The 25,031-nt window shown below is 55.0% G+C and overlaps 1 protein-coding gene across 1 annotated transcript in view; it reads left to right on the forward strand.

Moving 5' to 3' along the window:
• The first annotated feature begins 23,278 nt into the window (after positions 1 to 23,278).
• Positions 23,279 to 25,031, forward strand: part of LOC134948364 (inositol-3-phosphate synthase 1-B) — a 42,290-nt gene continuing 40,537 nt past the window's right edge. The window contains exon 1 of the mRNA XM_063936297.1: positions 23,279 to 23,410. The gene's annotated coding sequence lies outside the window, so the exon portion shown is untranslated. The remainder of the gene's footprint in view (positions 23,411 to 25,031) is intronic.

Raw genomic sequence — 25,031 nt, forward strand, 5'->3', positions numbered from 1 at the left:
TGCCTCCAGCATATCCGTGCCCTGCTGTGCCTCTTGCCTCCCTCCAGCATATCTGTCCCCTGCTGTGCCTCCTGCCTCTCTCCAGAATATGTGTCCCCTGCTGTGCCTCCTGGCCCCCTCCAGCATGTGTCCCCTGCTGTGCCTCCAGCATATCTGTCCCCTGCTGTGCCTCCTGCCTCCCTCCAGCATATCTGTCCCCTGCTGTGCCCCCTGCCTCCCTCCAGCATATGTGTCTCCTCAGAGGCAGAACTCTGGGAGGCAACGGAGTCATATGCCGCCGGGCTCCTGCTCTGAAGGGGGGCACCTCTCCTCCCATTCTGTGACATCATTGAATTAAGTTAATTGATAGCTGCCGCTGTCTTTTCAGTGGCCGACTTCCTCACTGGTCCGTGCACCATACAAATCACACCCTCTTTATTATACTGAATATACACATTTTACAAGTGTCATACCCAGGATTAGAAACCACAACCTATTACACTGGATGCGGCACCTTACTGATGAAGCTGTTTGCTCCTGTATAGGAATATGAGAATTCTAACCAGTGGCGTAACTAGAAATTTTTCTCCCCAAGCCAAAAAATCCTTCGGCGCCCGCCCCCCCCCCCATACCCCCCGTAATTGGCACTAGTAAAGGGACAAATAAGCCAAAAAGGGGTGTGTGGCTTCGTTGAAATGGGCGTGGCTTCACGTAAAGGGGCGTGGCATTGCAGGAAAAGACTACCTTATACCCCAGTTTTGCAACCTGCACGCCCAGACGTTAGCCACCACAGGAAAGAAAAATAATCCTGATTCATGCCCCTTACATTATTTGTCATTTTTCCTCCTTATAGTAATGCCCAGTATACATTATTCCACATACTGCAATGGCCTTAGCCATTATGCCACACACAATAATGCACATGACACAATATGCGCACACTGTAATGCCCCCGACACATTATGCCACACACCGTAATGCCTGTGACACATTATGACAGGAATCGCAATGCCCGTTATACATTATGCTACACACTGCAATGCCCCTGATACATTATAGCACATACAATGTCTGTGACACAGTATGACAAACACCACAATGATCCTGAGACATTATACCACATACCACAATGCCCGTGTTATAGTATACAATACACCGTAATGCCTGACACATTATGACACACACCGCAATGTCCGTGATACATTATGCCACACACCGTAATGCCCATTACACATTAAGTTCTACAGTAAGGCTTCTAATTACTTTTAAATTACCTGCTCGTTGCCAGGGGTTTCATGCTCTTGGTTCCATGCACGGTGCCAGGGGTTTTCATGCTCAGGGTGTCATGCTCGTTGCCAGGGGTTTCATGCACTGGGTGTCATGCTCATTGCCAGGGGTTTCATGCACTGGGTGTCATGCTTGTTGCCAGGGGTTTCATGCACTGGGTGTCATGCTCGTTGCTAGGGGGTAGTGCTTGTTGCTAGGGCCATGCTCCCAGTGCCACATATGCCCCCAGTGCCAGATATTCCCCCACAGTGCCAGGTATATGCCCCCAGTGCCAGATATTCCCCCACAGTGCCAGGTACATGCCCCCAGTGCCACATATACCCCCCCCCAGTGCTACATATGCCCCCTCAGTGCCTGCTCCCCCCAGTGCCAAATATTCCCCCACAGTGCCACATATGCCCCCTCAGTGCCTGCTCCCCCCAGTGCCAGATATTCCCCCACAGTGCCAGGTATATGCCCCCAGTGCCAGATATTCCCCCACAGTGCCACATATGCCCCCTCAGTGCCTGCTCCCCCCAGTGCCAAATATTCCCCCACAGTGCCAGGTATATGCCCCCAGTGCCAGATCTTCCCCCACAGTGCCAGGTATATGCCCCCAGTGCCAGGTATATGCCCCCAGTGCCAGATATTCCCCCACAGTGCCACATATGCCCCCTCAGTGCCTGCTCCCCTTAGTGCCAAATATTCCCCCACAGTGCCAGGTATATGCCCCCAGTGCCAGATATTCCCCCACAGTGCCAGGTATATGCCCCCAGTGCCAGATCTTCCCCCACAGTGCCAGGTATATGCCCCCAGTGCCAGATCTTCCCCCACAGTGCCAGGTATATGCCCCCAGTGCCAGATATTCCCCCCACAGTGCCAGGTATATGCCCCCAGTGCCAGATATTCCCCCACAGTGCCAGGTATATGCCCCCAGTGCCAGATATTCCCCCACAGTGCCTGCTCCCCCCCCCCCTTCTTTGTGTTGGAGGGACACGGAGCGCATAGCGCTCCTCTCCTGTGTCCCTCCTGGCTCTCCTGCCGGTCTAATAAAGGAAGTGCCGGTTCGTGAGCCAATCAGAGCTCACGAACGGCACTTCCTTTATTAGACAGGCCGGGGGAGAGCCAGGGAGGGACACAGGAGAGGCGCGCGATGTGCGCTCCGTGTCCCTCCTTACAGCAGCAGAGGGAAGGAGACTGCAGATTGACATGCGGACGCTCGTCCGCATGTCAATCTGTGCAAAGTCAGTGGCGCCCCCGCAGCCCCTCGCTCCCAAGCCACCGCGAGGACTGCGGGGGCAGTAGTTACGCCACTGATTCTAACTATATGAAGCTACTTCTCTGACAATTACACGTAACTTCATATAGTTAGAATTCTCATGCTTCCTCTACAGGAGCAAATAACTCCATCAGTAAAGTGTCTGCTGTTAGTGTAACAGGTCATGGGTTCTAATCCTGGGTATGACTGCTAAGAAATGTGTGATTTAAAATAAAAGACAATTTAAATGTATATATACAGTATATATATTTTTTTTTCAGAACACTCCATACACACACACACACACACGCACGCACGCACGCACGCACACATACATATATTTATTTTAATATAGGTGTGACAGGACGGTCCTCCTCCCTATTGCTAGGGGCAACAGCATACAATCAGATGTTTCAGCAGAATAAAGATGGTACAATACAATACTGGAGGCTCACAGGCATCCTCTTTTTATCTCAGTTCTACACACAGTACCACAGGGGGGTAAGCCCTCCCTGTCTCCTCCAACCAATCAGGTTATCGCACAAAATATAAATAAATACAAGTTACATTTCAAAAGATAAGAATTAGATAAAGCACATTCCTGCTCCTCTTCATATATGACCAAACCAGTGGCTTTCCCAAACACAATCTGATTATCATGTTCCTGTCTCTTTCACAAATGTAAATGTAACTTGCATTTCAATTGCATTCACCCTCTCACACATAGACAACGTTCTTATACTGTAAATTAAACATAATCTGCATCACACAAAAGGCAGCCTAAGAAATCTTACATCAAACTGTTGGTAAACGAAACCCACTAGTTTGCATTCATAAAACACAATCTGATTTAGCAGCCCCTTGTGTCTCCATGCAAAACCAGTTTTGAGTCATCACACCACAGGAGATGCTGAAGGCACAGTCTTCTTTCCAAACCTTCATTTGTACCTGAAAGAAAACATTTGCCGACCAAAAGGTTTGCTAATCGACACCCTGCTTTAGCTAGGACAATTAACATATGACTGGCTATGTACAAGTTGCTGAACAACATTTGCCAAGGTCTTTTAGAAACAAAGGCCCTCATTCCGAGTTGTTCGCTCGGTAAAAATCTTCGCATCGCAGCGATTTTCCGCTTAATGCGCATGCGCAATGTTCGCACTGCGACTGCGCCAAGTAAATTTGCTATGCACTTAGGAATTTTACTCACGGCTTTTTCATCGGTCTGGCGATCGTAATGTGATTGACAGGAAATGGGTGTTACTTGGCGGAAACAGGCCGTTTTATGGGCATGTGGGAAAAAACGCTACCGTTTCCGGAAAAAACGCAGGAGTGGCCGGAGAAACGGGGGAGTGTCTGGGCGAACGCTGGGAGTGTTTGTGACGTCAAACCAGGAACGACAAGCACTGAACTGATCGCAGATGCCGAGTAAGTCTGAAGCTACTCAGAAACTGCTACGAGGTGTGTAATCGCAATGGAGGTCATTCCGAGTTGTTCGCTCGCAAGGCTATTTTAGCAGAGTTGCTCACGCTAAGCCGCCGCCTACTGGGAGTTAATCTTAGCATCTTAAAATTGCGAACGATGTATTCGCAATATTGCGATTACACACCTCGTAGCAGTTTCTGAGTAGCTTCAGACTTACTCGGCATCTGCGATCAGTTCAGTGCTTGTCGTTCCTGGTTTGACGTCACAAACACTCCCAGCGTTCGCCCAGACACTCCCCCGTTTCTCCGGCCACTCCTGCGTTTTTTCCGGAAACGGTAGCGTTTTTTCCCACACGCCCATAAAACGGCCTGTTTCCGCCCAGTAACACCCATTTCCTGTCAATCACATTACGATCGCCAGACCGATGAAAAAGCCGTGAGTAAAATTCCTAAGTGCATGGCAAATTTACTTGGCGCAGTCGCAGTGCGAACATTGCGCATGCGCATTAAGCGGAAAATCGCTGCGATGCGAAGATTTTTACCGAGCGAACAACTCGGAATGAGGGCCAATATTGCGAATACATCGTTCGCAATTTTAAGATGCTAAGATTCACTCCCAGTAGGCGGCGGCTTAGCGTGAGCAACTCTGCTAAAATCGCCTTGCGAGCGAACAAGTCGGAATGACCTCCAAAATACCTTGGCCCTCATTCCGAGTTATTCGCTCAGTAAAAATCTTCGCATCGCAGCGATTTTCCGCTTAATGCGCATGCGCAATGTTCGCACTGCGACTGCGCCAAGTAAATTTGCTATGCACTTAGGAATTTTACTCACGGCTTTTTCATCGGTCTGGCGATCGTAATGTGATTGACAGGAAATGGGTGTTTCTGGGCGGAAACAGGCCGTTTTATGGGCGTGTGGGAAAAAACGCTACCGTTTCCGGGAAAAACGCAGGAGTGGCCAGAGAAACGGGGGAGTGTCTGGGCGAACGCTGGGAGTGTTTGTGACGTCAAACCAGGAACGACAAACACTGAACTGATCGCAGATGCCGAGTAAGTCTGAAGCTACTCAGAAACTGCTACAAGGTGTGTAATCGCAATATTGCGAATACATCGTTCGCAATTTTAAGATGCTAAGATTCACTCCCAGTAGGCGGCGGCTTAGCGTGAGCAACTCTGCTAAAATCGCCTTGCGAGCGAACAACTCGGAATGACCTCCCTTGTACTTTCCTCATAAGTGCCCTGTACATCAGTTCATTATTCTCCAACTGCGCACTGCGCAGCGATAGAACATATGACACCTTATTAAACATATTTTAAATACCCGGTGCCTAGCACCCACAATACATTTAAAGATGGCGACTAGCGCCAGTGCACAGTTTAAAAGTGGCGCCAAGAGCCCGTTGTCCTCCTAATGGCGCCGGGCACTAGGGGTTAACCCCTTCAGTGCCGCGGCTGCCATTACACGTGTGGCTGGTTAGTCTCTCCGGTCACAATAGGAAATAGGGGGGCACCAATATTTATCTTGCCTCCGGGCGACTGTGACGAACTTACGCCACTGTGTCTCCTGCTGTGCCTCATGTCTCTCTCCAGCATGTGTCCCCTGCTGTGCCTCCTGCCTCCCTCCAGCATATGTGTCCCCTGCTGTGCCTCCAGCATATCTGTCCCCTGTTGTGGCTCCTGCCTCCCTCCAGCATATGTGTCCCCTACTGTGCCTCCTGCCTCCCTCCAGCATATCTGTCCCCTGCTGTGCCTCCTGCCTCTCTCCAGCATGTCCCCTGCTGTGCCTCCAGCATTTCTGTCCCATGCTGTGCCTCCTGCCTCCCTCCAGCATATCTGTTTCCTGCTGTGCTTCCTGCCTCCCTCCAGCATAACTGTCCCCTGCTGTGCCTCCTGTCTCCCTCCAGCATATTATTGTGTCCCCTGCTGTGCCTCCTGCCTCCCTCCAGCATATCTGTCCCATGCTGTGCCACCTACCTCCCTCCAGCATGTCCCCTGCTGTGCCTCCAACATATCTGTCCCCTGCTGTGCCTCCTGCCTCCCTCCAGCATATCTGGCCCCTGCTGTGCCTCCTGGCTCCTCCAGCATATCTGTCCCCTGCTGTGCCTCCAGCATTTCTATCCCCTGCTGTGCCTCCTGCCTCCCTCCAGCATATCTGTCCCCTGCTGTGCCTCCTGCCTCCCTCCAGCATATCTGTCCCCTGCTGTGCCTTCTGCTTCCCTCCAGCATATCTGTCCCCTGCTGTGCCTCCTGCCTCCCTCCAGCATGTGTCTGCAGCTGTGCATCTAGCATATCTGTCCCCTGCTGTGCCTCCTAAATCCCTCCATCATATCTGTAGCCTGCTGTGCCTCCTGCCTCCCTCCAGCATATCTGTCCCCTGCTGTGCCTCCTGCCTCCCTCCAGCATATGTGTCCCCTGCTGTGCCTCCTGCCTCCCTTCAGCATATCTGTCCCCTGCTGTGCCTTTTGCCTTCCTCGAGCATGTGTGTCCCCTGCTGTGCCTCCTCCAGCATATTATTGTGTCCCCTGTTGTGCCTCCAGCATATGTGTTCACTGCTGTGCTTCCTGCCTCCCTCCAGCATGTGTCCCCTGCTGTGCCTCCAGCATATCTGTCCCCTGATGTGCCTCCTGCCTCCCTCCAGCATATCTGTCCCCTGCTGTGCCCCCTGCCTCCCTCCAGCATATGTGTCCCCTGCTGTGCCTCCAGCATATCTGTCCCCTGCTGTGCCTCCTGCTTCCCTCCAGCATATCTGTCCCCTGCTGTGCCTCCTGCCTCCCTCCAGCATGTGTCCCCTGCTGTGCCTCCAGCATATCTGTACCCTGCTGTGCCTCCTGCCTCCCTGCAGCATGTGTCCCCTGCTGTGCCTCCAGCATATCTGTCCCCTGCTGTGCCTCCCTCCAGCATGTGTCCCCTGCTGTGCCTCCAGCATATCTGTCCCCTGCTGTGCCTCCTGCCTCCCTCCAGCATGTGTCCCCTGCTGTGCCTCCAGCATATCTGTCCCCTGCTGTGCCTCCTGCCTCCCTCCAGCATGTGTCCCCTGCTGTGCCCCAGCATATCTGTCGCCTGCTGTGCCTCCTGCCTCCCTCCAGCATATCTGTCCCCTGCTGTGCCTCCCTCCAGCATGTGTACCCTGCTGTGCCTCCCTCCAGCATATCTCTCCCCTGCTGTGCCTCTTGCCTTCCTCGAGCATGTGTGTCCCCTGCTGTGCCTCCTGCCTCCCTCCAGTATATGTGTCCCCTGCTGTGCCTCCAGCATATGTGTACCCTGCTGTGCCTCCTGCCTTCCTCTGGCATGTGTCCCCTGCTGTGCCTCCCTCCAGCATGTGTCCCCTGCTGTGCCTCCAGCATATCTGTCCCCTCTCCCCTGCTGTGCCTCCTGCCTCCCTCCAGCATATGTGTCCCCTGCTGTGCCTTCAGCATTTCTGTCCCCTGCTGTGCCTCCTGCCTCCCTCCAGCATATCTGTCCCCTGCTGTGCCTCCCTCCAGCATGTGTCCCCTGCTGTGCCTCCAGCATATCTGTCCCCTGCTGTGCCTCTTGCCTCCCTCCAGCATGTGTCCCCTGCTGTGCCTCCAGCATATCTGTCCCCTGCTGTGCCTCCTGCCTCCCTCCAGCATGTGTCCCCTGCTGTGCCTCCAGCATATATGTCCTCTGCTGTGCCTCCTGCCTCCCTCCAGCATATGTGTCCCCTGCTGTGCCTCCAGCATATCTGTCCCCTGCTGTGCCTCCTGCTTCCCTCCAGCATATCTGTCCCCTGCTGTGCCTCCTGCCTCCCTCCAGCATGTGTCCCCTGCTGTGCCTCCAGCATATCTGTACCCTACTGTGCCTCCTGCCTCCCTACAGCATGTGTCCCCTGCTGTGCCTCCAGCATATCTGTCCCCTGCTGTGCCTCCCTCCAGCATGTGTCCCCTGCTGTGCCTCCAGCATATCTGTCCCCTGCTGTGCCTCCTGCCTCCCTCCAGCATGTGTCCCCTGCTGTGCCTCCAGCATATCTGTCCCCTGCTGTGCCTTCTGCCTCCCTCCAGCATGTGTCCCCTGCTGTGCCTCCAGCATATCTGTCGCCTGCTGTGCCTCCTGCCTCCCTCCAGCATATCTGTCCCCTGCTGTGCCTCCCTCCAGCATGTGTCCCCTGCTGTGCCTCCCTCCAGCATATCCCTCCCCTGCTGTGCCTCTTGCCTTCCTCGAGCATGTGTGTCCCCTGCTGTGCCTCCTGCCTCCCTCCAGTATATGTGTCCCCTGCTGTGCCTCCAGCATATGTGTACCCTGCTGTGCCTCCTGCCTTCCTCTGGCATGTGTCCCCTGCTGTGCCTCCCTCCAGCATGTGTCCCCTGCTGTGCCTCCAGCATATCTGTCCCCTCTCCCCTGCTGTGCCTCCTGCCTCCCTCCAGCATATGTGTCCCCTGCTGTGCCTTCAGCATTTCTGTCCCCTGCTGTGCCTCCTGCCTCCCTCCAGCATATCTGTCCCCTGCTGTGCCTCCCTCCAGCATGTGTCCCCTGCTGTGCCTCCAGCATATCTGTCCCCTGCTGTGCCTCTTGCCTCCCTCCAGCATGTGTCCCCTGCTGTGCCTCCAGCATATCTGTCCCCTGCTGTGCCTCCTGCCTCCCTCCAGCATGTGTCCCCTGCTGTGCCTCCAGCATATATGTCCTCTGCTGTGCCGCCTGCCTCCCTCCAGCATATGTGTCCCCTGCTGTGCCTCCCTCCAGCATGTGTCCCCTGCTGTGCCTCCAGCATATCTGTCCCCTGCTGTGCCTCCTGCCTCCTTCCAGCATATGTGTCCCCTGCTGTGTGTCGAAGTCGAAAATATTACACACACACTCCACGTGCAAACACCACACAGAGTGGCCTCTGTGCATGCACGTTTTCGCCATGTGTACGCATACATGCACGCTACATACACTGGTTCACGAGCCTTGCGTATTGGCGCGTGGTATGAGCATATACGGTAGCATACGCATTCGCACAGAAAAGCTACAAAGACATATTCAATATTCAATTCATATAGTGCACAATTTACACACATTGCCAGCAAGTTACATTAACTCAGAGTGTAGAACAATACAGTTATCCAGCTTTACGGGATGTTAGGGGACAGAGCAAGGTTAGGACTTAGTGTTTGGTATCCAGATGTGCAGTATCTTGAGATGGACATTCCGGTTGTTATGTGCAGTGTATCGCATGTTTCTGCGCATAGATATGCACAGAATTGTAATATTCACAAATACTGTAAATACTGTACTCTTGATATTCGGCGGGAAACCGGTGGTGGAGACCTGCATGCACACCTGGACCAAGCATCACCCACTCATTCAAACCAACCTATGACCCCTCATGTACTGTAAATGACCTTCCCCTTGACTTATGGCAGAAGAGCTTACATTTCCTATTGTATTGTATTTGGACCCATTGTATAAAAGAGAGGCTCCTTGACCCGGCACCAGTCTATTCTCTGAAGGTCATCTTACTAATACTGACTGAGACCTGGATATTTGACCGCACGCAAACATATGTACTATTGGTTGTAGCTCTTCTCTGTATTTTACTGGTGTATCTTTTATCTGTATCGTTGAGTAAATATTGTTGATGCTTTGAACCACAAAATAACATTTAACTACTTATGTCGCATTCCATTCTTGTTTGGGGAATAAGGTGTATTCAGCCACACGTGTCGCTGCCTTGTGCCCTGCTGTGCCTCCTGCCTCCCTCCCTCCAGCATATCTGTCCCCTGCTTTGCCTCCTGCCTCCATCCAGCATATGTGTCCCCTGCTGTGCCTCCAGTATATCTGTGCCCTGCTGTGCCTCCTGCCTCCCTCCAGCATATCTGTCCCCTGAGGTGCCTCCTGCCTCCCTCCAGCATATCTGTCCCCTGATGTGCCTCCTGCCTCCCTCCAGCATGTCCCCTGCTGTGCCTCCTGCCTCCCTCCAGCATGTGTGTCCCCTGTTGTGCCTCCTGCCTCCCTCCAGCATATTTGTCCCCTGCTGTGCCTCCTGCCTCCCTCCAGCATATGTGTCCCCAGCTGTGCCTCCTGCCTCCCTCCAGCATGTGTCCCCTGCTGTGCCTCCAGCATATCTGTCCCCTGCTGTACCTCCTGCCTCCCTCCAGCATATCTTTCCCCTGCTGTGCCTCCTGCCTCCCTCCAGCATGTGTCCCCTGCTGTGCCTCCTGCCTCCCTCCAGCATATCTGTCCCCTGTTGTGGCTCATGCCTCCCTCCAGCATGTGTCCTCTGCTGTGCCTCCTGCCTCCCTCCAGCATATATGTCCCCTGCTGTGCCTCCTGCCTCCTTCCAGCATATGTGTCCCCTGCTGTGCATCCAGCATATGTGTCCCCTGCTGTGCCTCCTGCCTCCCTCCAACATGTGTGCCTCCCTCCAACATGTGTCCCCTGCTGTGCCTCCTGCCTCCTCCAGCATATTATATGTGTCTTTTTTACACATTACGGCTGCAGAGTCCCCCTTTTTACACATCACTGCAGCAGAGTCCCCCATATTACACATTATGGCAGCAGAGTCCCCCTTACTACACATTACTGCAGTAGATTCCCCCTTATTACACATTACGGCAGGCAGTGTCCCCCTTTTTACAAATTACGGCAGACAGTGCCCCCCTTTTTACACACTATGGCAGGATGAGTCCCCTTTTTTACACACTACTGCAGGCAGAGTCCCCTTTTTACACACTACAGCAGCAGATTCCCCCTTTTTACACACTACGGCAGCAGAGTCCCCCTTTTTACACATTACGCCAGAGTCCCCCTTTTTACACATTACGCCAGACAGAGTCCCCCTTTTTTACATTACGGCAGGCAGTGTCCCCTTTTTACACACTACGGCAGGTAGAGTCCCCTTTTTACACACTACGGCAGCAGAGTCCGTCTTTTTACACACTACGGCAGCAGAATCCCCCCCCTTTTTACACAATACGGCAGCAGAGTCCCCCTTTTTACACAACACGCCAGCAGCAGAGTCCCCCTTTGTACACACTACGGCAGGCAGAGTCTCCCTTTTTACACATTTCGGCAGCAGAGTCCCTTTTTTACACATTATGCCAGGCAGACAGAGCCCGTTTTACAGACAGAGAAAGAGGAGTGTGTTATTCTTACGTTTGGCTCCATCCTCGCCGGCTGTCTCTGTCCTCCTAATGCTGTGGCAGCGTAGGCCACTGTGGGTGGGCTGGGGGCAGGCCGGCGGCTCTCCCAGAGAGGACGCTGGTTGCGGGGGTGAAGAGGCAGGCGAGAAGTGGAGCCAGAAGCTGCAGTGCTGCGTGGCTACTTGCGTGAGAAGAGGTAGCCGGGGTGCTAAAGTAGCCTAGTTCTACTTCGGCTGGGGAGGCAGGCAGACAGACAGAACAGCGGGACACTAGCTGCAGCTGCAAAATGGGGGGGGCGGGCGGGCGGGATTGCCATGCCATCCCTAGGCACATGCCTCATGTGCCTAGAAGGAAATCCGGCACTGATCATTTGTCAGGGCGTTGTATCAAGAAATACTTGCATAAAATCTGTCTCTTAAGGTCCATACACACTGGGCGTTTTTCCCCGCTGCCCAGCGATGTCAGCGGGGGTGAGCGGCTTTCCATAGCAGGACGCTATGGAAAGCCGCTCACCCCGCTGTTCATCTACTGGTAATACCAGTAGATGAACGGCGGCTGCCAGCGATGAAGTGGGAGCGCGCATCAGCGCTCACCGCTCATCGTTTGGGCATACACACTGGGCGGCTTTAAGCTGAAAGCAGCCCAACACACCAAAAGTGACCTGCTGTCAGCTCAAAATCGCCCAGTGTGTATGGGCCTTAACAGGGACGGTTCTAGACCTTGTGGCGCCCAGGGCGAAAGTTTCCTGTGGCGCCCCCACCCCCCTTCTCCAGGTAAAATACAGTTGGTGCGCGCCCCAAAACAGGGGTGTGGCTTCTTCATAGGGAAGGAGCGTGGCTTCTTCATAGGGAAGGGGCGTGCCCACAGTTATCCCCATGTACTTGTGCCCCGCTGTAGCTGTGCCCCCAGTAGTTGTGCCCCCAGTAGCTGTACCCCCAGCAGCTGTGCCCCCAGTTAATTTTCCCCCAGTAGCTGTTCCCTCTGTAGCAGTGCCCCCTGTAGTTGTGCCCCTTGTATCAGTGCCCCCAGTAGCTGTGCCCCCTATAGTAGTGCCCCAGTAGCTGTGCCCCCAGTTGATCTGCACCCTGTAGCAGTGCCCCCAGTATGTGCTCCCTGTAGTTGTGTCCCCAGTAGTTGTGCCCCCCTGTAGATTTGCCCCCAGTAGTTGTGCCCCCCTGTAGATTTGCCCCCAGTAGTTGTGCCCCCAGCATCTGTGCCCCTTGTAGTTGTGCCCCCTGTAGTTGTGCCCCATGTAGCAGTGCCCCCTGTACTAGTGCCCCCAGTAGCTGTGCCCCCTGTAGCAGTACCCCCAGTATGTGCCCCCTGTAGTTGTGTCCCCTGTAGATCTGCCCAAAGTAGCTGTGCCCCCTGTATGTGCCCCCCATAGCAGCGCCGCACTGACACTAGGGGTCAATTTTGTCATGCGTATGCACCGCAATGCGCAAGCGCGATGTATGGGTTCAAAGTCCTTTGTGGTTTTGCACAGGTTCTAGCGAAGCTTTCAGTCACACGGCTGAATGCAGGAAGATTGACGTGAAGTGGACGTTTCTGGGTGGCAACCGACTGTTTTCAGGGAGTGCTTAGAAAAACGCAAGCGTGTCGGGAAAAACGCAGGCGTGGCTGGGTGAACACTGGGCGGGTGTGTGATGTCAAAAGCCGTCCCTCCGTCGTTAGAATCAAAGCACACGAAGAGTGACTACAGGGCTGGTCTTGTTTCGCACAAAATGATTTTGCAAAGCGAAAATACATTCCCCAGTGGGCAGCGACAATGCGTTTGCACGGCTGCTAAAAACTGCTAGTGAGCTAACAACTCGGAATGATCCCCCTATATGTGCAGGATAACCATACTGTGCCTTTAAACTGGGGCGTTAAATGTAGGTAAAATGCAGGCTTGTAGTTAGCCAGCCACAAAACCTGTGTAATTAGTGTAATTAGTGTAACCTGTGTAATTAGTTTGGTAAGTCTACACATTAGGATCCCGCTCCATAAAAATAAAGCAAAAATCTAGCTTACAGGTTATAGGCCCTCATTCCGAGTTGTTCGCTCGCTAGCTGCTTTTAGCAGCAGTGCACACCCTAGGCTGCCGCCCTCTGGGAGTGTATCTTAGCATAGCAGAATAGCGAACGAAAGGTTAGCAGAATTGCTACTAAATATTTTCTTGTAGTTTCTGAGTAGCTCCAGACCTACTCCTAGATTGCGATCAGCTTGGTCTGTTTAGTTCCTGGTTTGAGGTCACAAACACACCCTGCGTTCGGCCAGCCACACCCCTGTTTCTCCAGACACTCCTGCGTTTTACCCTGACACGCCTGCGTTTTTAGCACACTCCCGGAAAACGCTCAGTTACCACCCAGAAACGCCCCTTTCCTGTCAATCACTCACCGATCAGCACAGCGACTGAAAAGCGTTGCACGAACACCAGCAAAACTGCTACGTTTTTAGTTAAATAACTAAGCGCATGCGCTCTGCGTACCATGCGCATGCGCATTTAGCAACAAATCGCAGCATAGCGAAAATCGTCAATGAGCGAACAACTCGGAATGACCACCATAGTGTCATTAGCTGTTGAGAGTCAAGATCCAAAGAGTGAAGCTTTTCAGAGCTTTGTTCTTTTGGCAGTTTCACGGTCTCCATAGAAAGCTATGGGTGCTGCTCTTGCTACAATATCAGGGACCACAGCACAGAGGATATCAGAGAAATGACCCTCTTAATACGGGATCTGGTCTGAAGATCGACACTGTCTAGGTCGACAATGTTTAGGTCGACCACTATAGGTCGACAGTCACTACGTCGACAGGGTTTGAAGGTCGACAGGGTTTCTAGGTCGACATGTGCTTGATCGACAGGTCAAAAGGTCGACATGAGTTTTTCACCTTTTTTTCTACTTTTTCATACTTAACGATCCACGTGGACTACGATTGGAACGGTAATCTCTGCCGAGCGAAGCGAGGCACCTTTTGCTCGCCATGCGAGGGGACACAGTGCACTTCTTGGGGTTCCTGGTCACTATATGCAGAAAACGACACCTAAAAAACAAACTCATGTCGACCTTTTGACCTAGCACATGTCAACCTTCAAACCCTGTCGACCTAGTGACTGTCGACCTATAGTGGTTGACCTAAACATTGTCGACCCAGACACTGTCGATCTGAATGATCCACATCCCTTAATACTGTACATTCATAACTTATGTAATTCACAGAAATGATCCAAAAAACACTGGAGTTTTTGTTGCATTGTGAGAGGGCAGCGGGTTGCGGGGGACGGGGGCAGTTGCTTGCCCCCACTCCCTCGGTCGGCGGCGGCATTGCGGCGGGTCCCGAGTGCGGAGGGGCTTGCATCCGTTGGGATTCAGGCCCCTCCAATCGCGGCACGGAGCGGCGCCGGGCGGGAGCCAATCAGGGCTCGCGCCCGGTCAGCCAATCAGGACATGCCGCGACGAGCCAATCGAGGCTCGTCGCGTCATAGCTCCGCCCCCTCCCAGCGTCTTATAACAGACGCGGCGGAGCGGGAGCAGTCAGTCGGCGCCGGGGACGGAGCAGAGAAGAGCTCCAGAAGAAAAAGAAGAAAGAAGACGGCGGCGGTGCCCGGGAAGCGGCAGAAGCGGCGGCGGCGACGACGACGAGAGCGGCCCGGAAGCGGCAAAAGAAGACAGAAGAGGTCACAGCTGGAAGAACCTGTCTACGCCCGGGAAGAGGACGAAGACGTCGGAACGGCCAGGACAGAGGAGCCCACCGGAAGTCCCGGCGGAGAGTGCCGCGGTGTGTGGGAAGCGAAAGAGCTAACGAAGCTCCCCACCGCGGCCTCTCCCAACGGCCCGGTAAGCGGCCTCGCGCCGAGCCTCCTACCACTAGACCACCGGGTGTTCGGGCACTAGGCCCGTGGGCATGGTCAGGCCCTCTCGGCCTGTGGGTAGTTAGTCGGGCCCCTCCGGCCCGTGGGCACCGAGTCGGGTCCTCCTGGCCCGTGGGGCATACTGTTGAGTCCTTGTGGCCAAGTGGGACGAATAAGGTGACCCTGGGTATTAGGCCCAGGTCACCCAACGGGCGCCAGTTAGGCGGGCACTAGGCCCGGGGCGCAAGCCAGGCACTAGGCCTGTGGGGCATTAGGGTATTACAAGGTGACCCGGTAACAGACCCACCAGGGGAGGAGAACACCATCGGGCTGTTGACCTAATAGGTGGAACCCCGTGCCTTGCGTACCTCGACGAGTGTGCTGTGCGGCCGCTCGGCGGGGTGCGCTGTAGGTGAGGCGCGGAGGGTCGGCTGACCCTCGCGTCGGGTGTACGCTCCCAGGTGGGTAAGGACCGTGGGGAGTGGGGCCTCACCAGGAGGGGCAGCAGAACCTGTGACGGACCGGATGACAAGGTACTCCTCATAATAAATGTATTCGCATTTGAACTTGCACTTGCTTGACCTGTTAGTGATTAGGAGACGTAGCCGGCCCAATAAGTTGTAGTTTCTAACAATTAGGCTCAGTTTGTTGTTAGCCGTTGTTTAGTTGTAGGGAGGTTGCTGTCGTCCTTTTTCCCCAGGAGCGGAGGGGCGCTTCAAGCAAGCTGACAAGATTGCCTGCGTAAGTACTAATTGTGAGTTGTGTATTTGTCCGTGTCGAGCACCGGTTGCAGGATCCCGCTAGGCCTAGCGGACCCGCTCACACCTCGGTGCGCAAGTGCCAATAGGTGATGATTGGGTAGCTGAGGCCCACGGGCCGATGATGACATTCACCTAATCGGTGAACGTCGCAGCTGCCCCGGTGTGCCACCTATTCCCTGGAGGGAACCAGTGGCCCCGCAGTAAGACTGTTTCTTGTCCTTTTCTAGCCGTCGAGTTCCGGCTGGGCCACGGCGGGGAGGGCTCCGAAGAAGCGACCCCAGAAGCCCAGGTTGAGGGCAGTGCATAAGACGTATACAGAGGTAAGCAGGGATTTACTTGCACGGGCGCAGACTTCGTACCATATACTGATCCGCTTACATTTGGCGTAGTCGGCAGGATCCTGAGAAAAGATGGATCAGGAAGTGAAACGTCCGGAGGATGAGGATAACGAGTCCCCCGAGGAGACGAAGGACGCGCCTCGAGACAGGGTACCCATTGGGGCGGCCCTTAACCACCTCGATAAGTTCGATGGACGGAATATGCCCTTGACAGAGTGGATCGAGCAGTTGGAAACTACGATCGACCTCTACCAAATTCCGAGGCGGATCCAGGTGAATTTGGCTTTGAAGGTTCTGACTGGCGATGCCCGCAAGACCGTGCGAGTACGCCCCGAGCGGCTACGGAAGAACCTGGCCGATGTCTTCACCATCCTGAAAGGCGTGTATGGGGAGAAGGCCACCACCACCACCCTGAAGAAGCGTGTGTTCGCACGGGTTCAACGGGAAGATGAGACGATCTCCCAGTTCGCGAACGCGATCCAGGAGTACATGAGCGAGATCCAGACGAGAGAAGATGAGGACTTGATGACAGGGGACCCGGATTCCACCTTGCGAGGTATTTTAATTGGTGGACTGAGGAGCAGGTCCCTGCGGAACTACCTCCAGGATAAGATCGACGGGGATGGCGAACTCACCTTCTTCGAAGTATTAGGGATGGCGCTGAAGAAGGAGGAAAATGCGGAGCTTAGTTCCAGCGCCGTGGCCGCACCACCCACCCAACCGGTAGATAGGGTCCGAACACCGGAGGTTAGTCCCCTGGAAGGATGTATCAAGGAGTTAACCACCACGCTCCTTCTCGTCCAGGACGAAGTGTCCCAGTTGAGGCAGCGGGTGGAACGGGCCGAAAACCGTGACGCCGACCCTGAAAGGAGGAGCTGGGATGACGAGGACCGGCCCAAGGAAAGGAACCCTCGGAAAAAAAAGGAAACGGAGACCGCCGGACGTCGAGGAGGCGAGGGGCGCTCGAGAGGACCCCGCGAGCTGGTGTGTTGGGAATGTGAGGAGCCTGGACACTTCGCTCGGGATTGCCCAGGACGCCGCTCCGGACGGGAGGGGCGTAGGAGACCTTTAAACTAAGGTCCCTCGCGGTAACGGGACAATCCGCGGGGGAAGGCGGCGCGCAAGTAGACGTCGTCAACTCATCGGACTTGTTCGGTGAGTGTCCCACGGTAGTGGCAAAGCTAGGAGGGAGGGATCAACGTTGCCTTTTGGATACCGGATCCCAAGTGTCCACCATGTCCGAGAAACGGTTTAGGGAAGATTATGCCCATCTCACGACCACCAGCGTCGGAAATTGGGTAACCCTAGTGGCCGCAAACAACCTCCCCATTCCCGTGACAGGTGTCGTGTGGGTTGAGGTGGAGGTGTATGGGCAGTCCCTTGGGAGAAAAGGGTTCGTAGTGGTGAGTGGCGAGGAGTTTCACCATGGGCCGGTGATTCTGGGGATGAACATCCTACGGAGTCTAGATCGAGTACTTGTACACGATAAGGGCCCCCAGTACTGGAAGTACCTGGGTGTACAGAGGCCGGTGCAGCAGGCTTTCCAGAGGGTCGTCCAGCAGAAGGAGGAGACCGCCTCTATAGAAACCCTGCATCCTCTCGGCTTGATCAAGACGCGATATAATCAAAGGGTGAGGGTTCCGGCGAGACAGGAGGTGGTCCTGGAAGTACCCGTCCGTGCACAGCAGCGGTTAGAAGGGAAGGAGGTTGTGATAGAGCCTTGTTGGTTCCGACAAGTGGAGGCCGGGTTGCTGCTGGCCCGAACCGTAGCGGTCGTACGGAATGGTACCGTACCCCTACGGGTGTGCAACCTGGGAAACTCTCCAATTAAGATCCCGGGCAGGTCAGTGCTGGCCCATCTAGAGGCTATCCCCGAGGGTGGTATTGAACCCGGCCCTAGGGTTACTTTAAAGCCAGACGCATGCGAGCCTTGGACGTTGGCCGTCGCCCTCGAGGAAAAACAGGAACCCACCGCGGAGTGGAACGGGGACGTGATACTGAACCAGATGGACGTATCACTGGAGGGCCTTAGTACCGCCGAGGTGGACCGGGTAAAGCGCATGTTGTGGGCACGACAGAAGTCGTTCTCCCGCAGCGAGGAAGATTTTGGGCACACGACCGAGATAGAGCATGAGATAAACACCGGTGACAGCCTGCCCGCTCGGGAGCGCTATCGGCAGATTCCCCCGAAGCTGTACCAAGAGGTTAAGACCATGATCCAGCAGATGTTGGCCAACGGCGTCATCAGGGAGAGTAAGAGCCCATGGGCTGCCCCCATCGTGCTGGTCAAGAAGAAGGACGGGACGATCCGATTCTGCGTGGACTACCGGAGGTTAAACAACTGCACCGTCCGGGACGCTTATCCCTTGCCCCGCATTGAGGAGTCGTTGGCGGCCCTGGGGAAGTCGCGCTTCTTCTCCACCTTGGATCTGGCCAGTGGGTACTGGCAGGTGCCCGTTGCGGAGAAGGATCAGGCGAAGACGGCGTTCGTGACGCCCATGGGGCTTTTTGATTTTTGTCGAATGCCCTTCGGGCTCTCCAATGCACCGGCCACGTTCCAGCGCCTTATGGAGCGCTGTCTCGGGGACTTGAACTTCGAGGCAATCCTCATTTACCTGGATGATATCATAGTGTTCGCCCCCACCCTGGAGGAACACTTGCAGAGGCTGGAACAAGTGCTCCAGCGATTGGAGCAATACGGCCTCAAATTGAAGCCAAGGAAGTGCCACCTCCTGAAGTCCAGCCTGGAGTACCTGGGCCATGTAGTCTCAGAGGAAGGGGTGCGGCCCACCCCCGATAAAATTGCCGCAGTCCAGGAATGGAAGACCCCGGGCAACGTGACGGAGGTGAGGGCGTTTCTGGGGTTGGTGGGCTATTATCGGCGGTTCATTCGGGATTTTGCCAAAATTGCCGGCCCTCTGCATGGACTGTTGCGAGGTGTTGCCACGGATGTGCGGAATCGGGCAGTGGCGTGGGACCAAGCACAGGAGGTTGCCTTCACGGGGCTTAAACAAGCCCTCACCCAGGCACCCGTGCTGGCTTATGCGGACTTCGATAAGCCATTCATATTATACACCGACGGAAGTCACCAAGGCCTGGGGGCCGTCCTCTCCCAGTTACAGGAGGGCCAGGAGCGAGTCATCGCGTATGGGAGTCGGAGTCTCCGGGAGTCGGAGCGGAACCCTGACAACTACAGCTCGTTTAAGCTGGAGTTGCTGGCAGTTGTTTGGGCGGTCACCGAGAAGTTTGCAGAGTACTTGACCGCCACCGACTTCGAAGTGGTCACGGATAACAGCCCCCTGTCACATCTGCATACGGCCAAGTTGGGCGCCCTGGAGCAGCGTTGGGTAGCCCGCTTGGCCAAGTTCTCCTTTAAGATTCGATACCGGCCGGGTAAGGCGAATGCCAACGCAGACGCCCTGTCCCGCTATCCGGTAGGGCTACCTATGGGGCCCACGGATGAAGAGAGAGAGGGTCAGGAGATGCCTGACCTTACCCGGATGACCCCCAGCCCGGACGGGCCCAAGGCAGCACGCGGGATTCTTCTACAGCAGACCTTGCCGGACTGGGCTACGGCCCAAGGGCAAGACCCGGAGGTGCGGTATGTACGGGGGTGGAAGGAGCGGGACCACTGGCCGACCTCCGCGGAGAGGCTGCGGCTTAGCCCGTGGGGCAGGAGGCTGGTACGTCAGTGGGAACGACTGGCCGTACGAGGAGGGGTGTTGTGCCGCCAAGCTTACCTCGAGCATGAGCTCCGGAAAGTATGGCAGGTGGTTCTACCCCGCGAGTCGGCCCGTGGCCTGGTGACAGAGGCCCACGAAGAAGGCGCCCATTTTGGTACAGAGAAGACCCTGCAATGGGTCCGCCGACAGTATTTCTTCCCGGGGTTGCAGACCCTGGTAGAAAGCGTGTGTCAGACCTGTAGGAGGTGTGCAGTCACCAAAGGTGGCGAACAACGGGCACCGGTGCAGACCATCCGGACCACCAGACCCCTGGAGCTCCTCATGGTGGACTATGTTTTGATCGGAGAGTCGGTGCGTGGGTGCCAGTATGCCATTGTCATGACCGACCACTTCACCAAATTCACAGTGGTTGTCCCTACCAGGGACCAGACGGCCGACACGGCGGCTAGGGCCATTGTGGAGCATTTCATCCGGCGGTACGGCTGCCCGGAGCGCCTCCATTCGGATCAAGGTGCGTGCTTCCAGGGGCGGGTGATGGAGCGGTTGTGTCGCACCTATGGCATGAATAAATCAAGGACCACCCCGTACCACCCCCAGGGGAATGGGGCCTGCGAACGATTCAACCGGACGTTGCTACAAATGCTGAGGGTCCTGGAGGCTGACAAGAAGCGACGTTGGCCCGACTTCGTTCCAGAATTGGTGTGGGTCTACAATAACAGAGTGCATCGGACCACTGGGTTCTCGCCGTATTTCCTGTTGTTCGGCCGACCTGAGAAGGACCTGCAGGACCTCGATCTGTCTCTACCGGCGGAGGAGGAAGAGTGGACACACAGTGGGTGGATTGAGGAACAGAAACGCCGCCTGACGTTCGCCCAGGAGGTGGCAGCGGGGAACATCGGGTCCAACCTGCACCCCAGCCCCGGGAGGTCACTAGGAGGACCGTTCGCGGAGGGGCAAAGAGTGCTAGTCCGCGAGAAACGTCCTGGGAACAAGTTGAGCGAACGGTGGGAGGTGATGCCCTACGTTGTGCAGCGGCGAGTGTCTCCTGACAACCCCGTCTACGAAGTAAAGGCCGAAGACGGGAGTGGGCGTGCCCGCACCTTACATAGGAACATGCTGCGTCCCTGCCTATTTGAGGATCTGCTTCCCCTGGAGACGGTCTCAGGGAACACTCCGGACCCGGAGGAGGATGATTGGTGGATGCCGCCGCCGGAAGGGGTCCCGGGGCCTCCACCATCGGGAGAGTCGGCCGGGAGTGAAGAACTGGTGACTTCGGTGTCAGAAGTTCCCATCCCCGCCTCCGCAACCCTGCCCAGGCGGTCGACGCGAACTACCCTTGGGGTGCCGTCCCCCCGTTTTGCGGACCCAGATTTTGAGTGGGCCGCAGCTCGCATTTTTGTAGGGACTACAAAGGAAACAGGGGGGGGAAATGTGAGAGGGCAGCGGGTTGCGGGGGACGGGGGCAGTTGCTTGCCCCCACTCCCTCGGTCGGCGGCGGCATTGCGGCGGGTCCCGAGTGCGGAGGGGCTTGCATCCGTTGGGATTCAGGCCCCTCCAATCGCGGCACGGAGCGGCGCCGGGCGGGAGCCAATCAGGGCTCGCGCCCGGTCAGCCAATCAGGACATGCCGCGACGAGCCAATCGAGGCTCGTCGCGTCATAGCTCCGCCCCCTCCCAGCGTCTTATAACAGACGCGGCGGAGCGGGAGCAGTCAGTCGGCGCCGGGGACGGAGCAGAGAAGAGCTCCAGAAGAAAAAGAAGAAAGAAGACGGCGGCGGTGCCCGGGAAGCGGCAGAAGCGGCGGCGGCGACGACGACGAGAGCGGCCCGGAAGCGGCAAAAGAAGACAGAAGAGGTCACAGCTGGAAGAACCTGTCTACGCCCGGGAAGAGGACGAAGACGTCGGAACGGCCAGGACAGAGGAGCCCACCGGAAGTCCCGGCGGAGAGTGCCGCGGTGTGTGGGAAGCGAAAGAGCTAACGAAGCTCCCCACCGCGGCCTCTCCCAACGGCCCGGTAAGCGGCCTCGCGCCGAGCCTCCTACCACTAGACCACCGGGTGTTCGGGCACTAGGCCCGTGGGCATGGTCAGGCCCTCTCGGCCTGTGGGTAGTTAGTCGGGCCCCTCCGGCCCGTGGGCACCGAGTCGGGTCCTCCTGGCCCGTGGGGCATACTGTTGAGTCCTTGTGGCCAAGTGGGACGAATAAGGTGACCCTGGGTATTAGGCCCAGGTCACCCAACGGGCGCCAGTTAGGCGGGCACTAGGCCCGGGGCGCAAGCCAGGCACTAGGCCTGTGGGGCATTAGGGTATTACAAGGTGACCCGGTAACAGACCCACCAGGGGAGGAGAACACCATCGGGCTGTTGACCTAATAGGTGGAACCCCGTGCCTTGCGTACCTCGACGAGTGTGCTGTGCGGCCGCTCGGCGGGGTGCGCTGTAGGTGAGGCGCGGAGGGTCGGCTGACCCTCGCGTCGGGTGTACGCTCCCAGGTGGGTAAGGACCGTGGGGAGTGGGGCCTCACCAGGAGGGGCAGCAGAACCTGTGACGGACCGGATGACAAGGTACTCCTCATAATAAATGTATTCGCATTTGAACTTGCACTTGCTTGACCTGTTAGTGATTAGGAGACGTAGCCGGCCCAATAAGTTGTAGTTTCTAACAATTAGGCTCAGTTTGTTGTTAGCCGTTGTTTAGTTGTAGGGAGGTTGCTGTCGTCCTTTTTCCCCAGGAGCGGAGGGGCGCTTCAAGCAAGCTGACAAGATTGCCTGCGTAAGTACTAATTGTGAGTTGTGTATTTGTCCGTGTCGAGCACCGGTTGCAGGATCCCGCTAGGCCTAGCGGACCCGCTCACACCTCGGTGCGCAAGTGCCAATAGGTGATGATTGGGTAGCTGAGGCCCACGGGCCGATGATGACATTCACCTAATCGGTGAACGTCGCAGCTGCCCCGGTGTGCCACCTATTCCCTGGAGGGAACCAGTGGCCCCGCAGTAAGACTGTTTCTTGTCCTTTTCTAGCCGTCGAGTTCCGGCTGGGCCACGGCGGGGAGGGCTCCGAAGAAGCGACCCCAGAAGCCCAGGTTGAGGGCAGTGCATAAGACGTATACAGAGGTAAGCAGGGATTTACTTGCACGGGCGCAGACTTCGTACCATATACTGATCCGCTTACAGCATGTCCAGCAAAAACAATAAATATGTTCCAATATCCTGGTGCCCCAAATGAGTGCATCTTTCACAGCACCAGGCAAGGTTCATTGTAGCCCAATAAGAGGACAAAGCAACATGAATGTGCTACAAGCAACAAGGGGTGTAGTATGGTTTGCCGACGGTCGGGCTCCCAGCACGGGACTGCTAGATGTGAAATCGCTGGCTGAGCTTATGGAAAACTACTCATGTATAGCTGCTCAGCAGTTTATTTCTCACATAGGTGTCGTGTCCTGTTAGCTTTGGGCTGATGAATATGTCATTAGCGATGATGTAAGTGCACCTTTGCCTTCTATAACACGTATCACACCCGGCGGGCATGACTGTGTACAATCAGCTCACCAGACCCCAACCCCATGTGTGCTCTGTGTTATGTATATACCATGAGGCAGAGTGCCAGGCTAGGCGTGGCCAGAAAGTGGAGAGATGGGTGGGAGGGGGGAGGGGGGAGGGCGGCTCAGGGTTGACATATGAAGCTGCTGTAAGCCGGAGCGCACTGCCTACAGGACACAGAACACTGTATGACACTACAGGAAGCAGCAGCTCTGCCGGCATCCTCCTCTTCTCCTGCAATCTCCTGTGTGACAGTTGCTGGTAAGCGTCTATCATGTTACATACTAATACACTGCTCTGCCATCTGACTGTCTTTTACTGTAATGACTGTACAGGTATACTGAGCTGCTGACAGTACCTCATGCACATGCTTCTATTAATGCACAGGTTCTCAAACTCGATCCCCAGGACCCCACACGGTTCATGTATTGCAGGTCACCTGTAGATTTTTAAAATGTGGCAGTTGGTGATACACAGTGCAGCTGCTGGGTGACATGGAAAACGTGAACCGTGTGGGGTCCTGAGGACCGAGTTTGAGAACCACTGTAAAAAATTAATGCAATGCTATTGAGCTGCACAGTGTACACCCACCAGGACTATGGGTCCCCAGGCTCGGCAGCCTGGCGCTTCTTCATTCATTTCAGAGCCCAGTCCCCTCGCCGGCTCTCCCCAAGCTGCAGCTGTACCTGAGCGGTCCCTCCTACACCCCGTATTATCCGGGATCAGTCCCTGGGAGCACTGGTCCGCCGTAGGAGAGTCGGGGACACTCTGGGATCTGTGGTACTACATGTGACAGAGCAGTACAATATATTACGTGTACCTAGGTGAGCTGGGAAGCCTGTCCTGCATTGTATTGTAAGTAAAACTCATGTGTTGTGCCCGCACTGTACGTACAGTATGAGCTAGCTTCTCGGAACCCGCACAGCTGTATATAATACGTGTCCCCTTACCTGTGTGCAAGTTTAACATTAACTTTTCTGGTGGTAATATTTATTCTTTCTATAGAAAACTGTTACCTACTAATTCTGCCAGCTGGAGTTCAGGTGACCTGTCACGTCACTGATAAGATAGTAGATATTTCCCTCATCTTTTGCATCCGCTGCAATAAAACTCTGTGAACTCTAATCCATGCTTGCAGCAATGTTGCAGCGCTGTGCAAAGCAGTTAACCCTTAGTGCTACAGAGAAGCTGGAGTTTTATACTGTAGTAACTCCTTTCCAGTCTTCTGGGATCAGAAACCTGAGTAAAGAATGCTTCATTATCATTTGGATGGGTATGCATCATACTTGCCTACCTGACCCTCTCCATGAGGGAGAAAATGCTCTGTTCCCGGACTTTCCTAGTAATGTATGATTGCCATCACCTGTGGTGAAACACCTTTCTTATCAATTACCCAGCTCACCACAGGTGATGGCAATCATACATTATCAGGAAAGTCCAGGAACAGAGCATTTTCTCCCTCATGGAGAGGGTCAGGTAGGCAAGTATGCCTAACCAATCAGCTCCTGTCATTTTTCAAACACAACATGTAAAATGAGAGATACAAGTTGATTGGTAAGTGCTCTATATCACTCCACTCTCTATGCTAACATAAGGACCCTCTAGTCCAGAGGTTCTCAAACTCGGTCCTCAGGACCCCACACAGTGCATGTTTTGCAGGTCTCCTCACAGAATCACAAGTGAAATAATTACCTCCATCTGTGGACCTTTTAAAATGTGTCAGTGAGTAATTAATACACCTGTGCACCTGCTGGGTTACCTGCAAAACATGCACTGTGTGGGGTCCTGGGGACCGAGTTTGAGAACCACTGCTCTAGTCTACTCAAGTAGCCTTTAAGTTTTTGTAGAAACTACTGATTTATTAACTCCATAACATTTTGAT

Source organism: Pseudophryne corroboree, chromosome 8 (assembly GCF_028390025.1).
Source record: "Pseudophryne corroboree isolate aPseCor3 chromosome 8, aPseCor3.hap2, whole genome shotgun sequence".
In the NCBI taxonomy this organism is placed as follows: Eukaryota; Metazoa; Chordata; class Amphibia; order Anura; family Myobatrachidae; genus Pseudophryne; species Pseudophryne corroboree.